Consider the following 6000-nt stretch of genomic DNA (forward strand, 5'->3'; position numbering starts at 1 on the left):
CTCTTTCTCTTTGGCCGCTGTCTGTCTGTCTCTCTGGCCCCCTGTTTGTTTGTCATTCTTTCTGTCTGTGTCTCTCCCTGGCCCCTTGTCTGTCTGTATTTCTTTCTGTCTGTCTCTCATCCTGACCCCCTGCCTGCCTATATCTCTCTGTCTGTCTTTCTTTCTGCCTGTCTCTCCGTGGCCCCCTTCTGTCTCCCCCCTTGAGAAAACCAAGATTGCTGCCTGCCCCTAGCACACCCCTCCCCCTAAAGCAGCCTCCTTTCCCTCTCCCCCTCCACTTCCCTGTCTGTCTTTCTTTCTGTCTGTCTCTCCTTGGCCCCCTGCCTGCCTCTCTCTGTTGCTCAGACAACACAGACGGATCACCTTATAAGTTATCCAACCCACAATGAAGTATCTTAAATCAGAAAAAAGGGGGTATAAAGGATAATTTGCACGATGCTTATTTAGTTCTTCCAACATTGGTTCTGGCTGGAAAGCCATTAAGATAAGTGTTGCTGTCCTTCTTTAAAACACATAGTAATGAATTGATTATAGGTTTTAATACCAATATCAAAATAAAGTGAAAAGTATAGAGAAAAGCATAAAAATCAAAGTTGAACCTTTAGTTAGATTTATATTAAATAAAGATTAAAAATTTTAATGGTGTGGTTAGGAAAAAGGTTTTGAAGTAGATGATTAACATAGAAACAGAGTATGATGGCAGAAAAGGGCTGGCGGCCCAACAAGTCTGCCCAATTAAGAACCTTCCCTCATCAAGTCCAACCTCCCTCAACAAGTCTGCCCGCTCAAGAGTCCCCCCTCCCATGAGAATCTATCTTACAAGCATAACTTTGTAGCGACCCCACTATTTTGTCCCATCGTCTCTTGAAGTCGAGCACGCTACTGGCCTCGACCACCTGGCATGGTAGATCATTCCATCGATCAATCACCCTTTCGGTGAAGAAGTATTTCCTGGTGTCTCCATGAAATCTTCCCCCTTTAAGTTTTATAGGATGCCCTCTTGTCACTGTGGGTCCCTTAAGAAAAAAGATTTATTCCTCCACTTCAATGCAGCCCGTGATGTATTTGAATGTTTCTATCATGTCCCCTCTTTCTCTGCGCTCTTCGAGAGAATATAAGCGCAGTCTAGTCAGACATTCTTCATATGGGAGATCCTTAAGTCCTGAGACCATCCTAGTGGCCATTCTCTGAATCGACTCCATTCTCTTCACATCCTTTTGATAATGCGGCCTCCAGAACTGGACACAGTACTCCAGGTGTGGTCTCACCATGGATCTGTACAACGGCAGTATGATTTCAGGCTTTCGGCTTATAAAGCTCCTTCTGATGCAACCCAGCATTTGTCTAGCATTTGCTGAAGCTTTCTCCACCTGATTTGCAGCTTTCATGTCTTCTCGGATGAGTTCTCCCAAGTCCCTTTCTGCAGTAGTTCTTGTTAAGTTTTCACCATTCAAGGTGTATGTTCTGCATGGATTTCTGCTTCCAAGATGCATTACTTTACATTTTTTGGCATTAAAGTTTAGTTGCCAAGTACTGGACCATTGTTCCAGTAAAAGTAGGTCCTGCTCCATAGTGTTGGGCCTGGTTGCACTGTCAGGTTCTGTTGCCCTGGTCACATGCATTCACGATGAAGACTTGAAATAACATCCATGTTATAAGAAGTTTCTTTAATGAGAAAGTGCATTTTTATGATACTTCAGCCACCGAATGTAGTTATATTGGGGCGAGTTTGTTGTTAAAATGGGCATCATTTGAATGATAAAAAGTAGTGGGTTAACAGAAGTGTTATATCAATTATAAAATGGAAATTGTACACTGTTGTGTAAAAAAATTGTTTTAAATAAGCATTGTGCAAGGTATAAAGGATAACTTGCACGATGCTTATTTAAAACAATTTTTTTACACAACAGTGTACAATTTCCATTTTATAATTGATATAACACTTCTGTTAACCCACTACTTTTTATCATTCAAATGATGCCCATTTTAACAACAAACTACCTGTCTCTCTGTGGCCCCCTTCTGTCTCCCCTCCCGAGCAAACCAAGATTGCTGCCTGCCCCCAGCACACCCCTCCCCCCAAAGCAGCCCCCTTTCCCTTTCCCCCTCCACTTCTCTGTGCAGCAGTAGCAGCCGGACGCCTCGCAGCACCCGCAACCTGTCCGCTTCGTCCAGGCCGAAGGATATCCTCCTGCCATTGCTCTCGGCGCTGCTCAAACCGCCGCATGTGATGCAAATCGAACACAGCTACGGAAGCACAGAGCACGGCGGCAGGGATCACGGCCTCCTAAGTGCGCATGTATAGTTTGTCTATTTCTGTATAAAACTACTAGGAATGACTATAGACCGATGCACCATGCAACCGCAAATAAATAAAACAATACAGAAATCCTTCGCAGTTATGAGAAACCTAAGACAAGTTAGAAAATTCTTCGAAAAAACACAATTCAAGCTTATAGTACAATCCCTAATCCTAAATCTATTAGATTACGGCAACATCCTCTACCTCCCCTGCCCTGCTACAATGACTAAACAACTACAAACAATCCAAAATATAGCTCTGAGACTCATCTACTCATTGAGAAAACACGACCATATTACAGAAGCATACATCAACTCACATTGTCTACCAATCCAAGAAAGAATACTATTTAAATTCTACTGTGTTATTTAAAACCTTAAACGGAGACAGCCCAACCTACCTGAACAACCGCCTCATCCAAACCACCTCAATCAGACACAGAAAAACACACACCCCATTCACACACTCTTCGATCAAAGAAGTAAAACGGAAAAAACTATATGACAGCCTCTTGGCCACTCAAGCAGCTAAACTAGATAACCAAATCTCCAGTCTATTGATAACGACACCAGACGTTCAGAAAAGAAATAAAATCTACACTTTTCAAGAAATTCCTGAAACAGCCCAAACTTCAAACTTACCGTCCTCCCTCCCCCTCTTCCCGCCACACAGAAACTACATAACTTACTCTTTACCTCTCTAGAAAGGACAAATGTTCTTCCATTATAACCCAACGTTTTTCATCTCTTTTTTAATCCGCCTTGAACCGCAAGATAATGGCGGAATAGAAATCTCTAATGTAATGTAATGTTACTGAGGTGACATTGCATAAAGTCATCTGCTTGACCTCTTTGAAAAAACCCCAGAATATAAATGATAATTTACATTTTCTCTGCATACAGTGTGCTCTGTGTTTTTTTAAATTTTATTGTTGGTAGATCATTTTGACTTGGTCATTTTAAAAGTAGCTCGCAAGCCCAAAAAGTGTGGGCATTATACCCCCTGGCCTAGAGCATTTCAAGGAGTGTATATACATGTCCGTCGCCTTCAGGCACTTTGTACAGAGGACACTCTCCCAAAGTCCCACTGCAGTTCCCCTTTCTCTGGTTATGCAGGCCTTATATAAGATATGGTTTCTTGCGGGGGTGGGGGGAGGGGGGGTAGTTTCACTAGTTGGGTGCCTAGGGGACCATATCCCAACACTTCCCCCCACTTAGCTCAAAAAGAACTATAATAATGTCAAATTTGCAAATAGGCCTATAATTGGAAGTCGTCATTTATATTGAAGCTGCTTAAACGTCAGGAAAGAGGATCTCTGCTCCACCAAAAGCTGACCCAGAAACCTACAGCCCTTCTGCGCCCATTCCTGAAAACAGGATCATCCCATTTCCAGGGAGAAGTCTCAATCTCCTACCATGAAGAGAAATGGGGATGCCTCCAAGGACTTACATTGCCTTCTCCTCTACCATCTCTAAGCATTTCGTAAAGGTAGCAGAAAGCAGAGTTTATGAAGAAGGCCTGGTACCAGACTCCTTTTCATATGAATCAAATTTATAAGAGTAAGGGGCACTCCAGCTCACCAGTCACCTGTTGGCAAAAAATTTGGCTGACCAGTGATGGTCTCAAATATAATGTGCATTAGGGCAGCAATGTTGTATAGGCGAATATCTGGCAGGCTTGCCCCTCCCCGACAGCGATCCAGTTAGTTTACAGTAGCTGTTTCTAGGTTTTTTACCTCTCATCTTCCTGTAGCAGCCATAAGAACATGGCCTATATAGGGTATAGCAATTTTGGAAGCATGACCATCTTTACTAGGGCTATCCTATCCCACAATTTTAAGGGAAGGTCCTTCCACTTAGCACAGAGGGTTCAAGTTTCAAGTTTATTAGGTTTTTATATACTGCCTATCAAAGTTATCTAAGCATTCTGCTCCCCAACGTCAAATCGGAGAGGAAGTTCCGGGCCAGCCAGGCAGCGATTGGCTGGCTCAGAACTTCCTCTCCTTCAGAATTGATGTCGGGGAGAGGAATGCTGGTCGGTCCAATGCTTCTGCAGGGAGAGCTTGGGGCAGCCGCTGGGGACATCGGGGAGAGGAAGGCTGATCGGCCCGGTAGATTGGGACTGCAACACGAGCCTATCACGGAGCCCAGGATGGGCTCTGCGATCGACTCGCATTGCCTTCCCGATCTACCGTTCGATCGTGATCGACATATTGGGCACCCCTGGTCTAGAGTTTACTTTAGTTTAATTTTTAATCTTTTTTGTTTTCCTGTTATTTTTATTTATAAATTTAGATTGTTAAACTATTCTATCTTTCCTTATAATTAATATATATAACTATAATACTCATTTTCTTGGATCTAATTTTTTTTTTTTTTCCTTTGCCTTCAATGTTCTTTACTTTCCATGGGGCTGAATTAATACTGTGTATCTAAGCTCATCTATTGAATGGGATTCCTTCATCCAATGAATTGTAAGGGGGGGCGGTAATTCTGTGATTGCGAATACCGCTTAGATGTTCAGATATTCCAGACGGATTAAATCACGAGATAGAATGGTTATCTACATAACATATGACCCGTTCTTTTTTAGCATTCACACATACATATATTTTTTATATTTTACATTTTATATTTAACAGTGTCCCTCCCTAAGGAAGACTTGAAACTCGAGTCGGGGGGACAGGGATAATGGCAATGGTGCAATAAAGAATGTTTGTTTGAAAACGCACAGGCACTAGTCACTTTAACACCGCTGAGGTTGAGTAACAGCTATCAAACCATCCTGTTCAGATAAGTTATACATTTTTTTATTCTTTATTTCATTTAGTTTTTTTGATTTTGAAATTATTTTCGGATGGTGAAGGGGACAGTGAAAGCGATGATGGTCCCCTGATTAACCTTGGTTTGGTGTCAACACTAATTCACGGGTTAAAGGGTCTGAGCTATTCACAATTAATATTTATAATATTTTAACAAATTTTAGTGCTGTGATTAAAGAAGTTAAATTACTTAGATTGTGAGCCTATTCCGGGCAGAGAGTAGCTCAGTGCCTATATTTAGTATTGTTAAACTGCTTAATACCTATATTCAAGCTGTATATCAAATGCAATAAATCCAATCCAACCCTGTTGTTTTTATTTTCAAGTATTAGTACCTGTCTGAATAGGAAAATAAATAGCCTCAATTTCTAGTCTTCCAAAACAAAACATCTCTACCAAAGGAGACAACTTTTCCAAAATGATTGGCGGTGTTAAATTCAATGGAAATTACCCCTCCCTGGACATAATCAAAGAGCTTGCTCAAAATTGGGGGGTGCTTAAACACCCACAAAGCTGGCTCCCATATCTCTACCTCCCGAGTTTTCCAGCACATTGGCCAAAGAAACTATTTGCAGCTTTCCCGCTCATTCGCTTCCTTCTTGCCTAGTTGCTACGGGGACATCACATAGTGACACACATCGCCTCTCGCTTACCCCATGACGTCATCAGTGCAACCACAAGCGGCTAAAAAAAAAAAAAAAAAAAAAAGGCTCGACATCACCAGACCATCGGCACCCATCTAGCCGCCAAGCCCACAGCAACGAAGCGGCACAACGATCACCTAATGAGGCAAAAAAGTCACGGCGGAAGGGAAGCCTACCCTTCGCTCGCGAACTTCACCGCAGCGCAGGATGCCTATGGTGCAGGACAGGACACT

The sequence above is a fragment of the Geotrypetes seraphini genome, chromosome 3 (genome assembly GCF_902459505.1).
Source record: "Geotrypetes seraphini chromosome 3, aGeoSer1.1, whole genome shotgun sequence".
In the NCBI taxonomy this organism is placed as follows: Eukaryota; Metazoa; Chordata; class Amphibia; order Gymnophiona; family Dermophiidae; genus Geotrypetes; species Geotrypetes seraphini.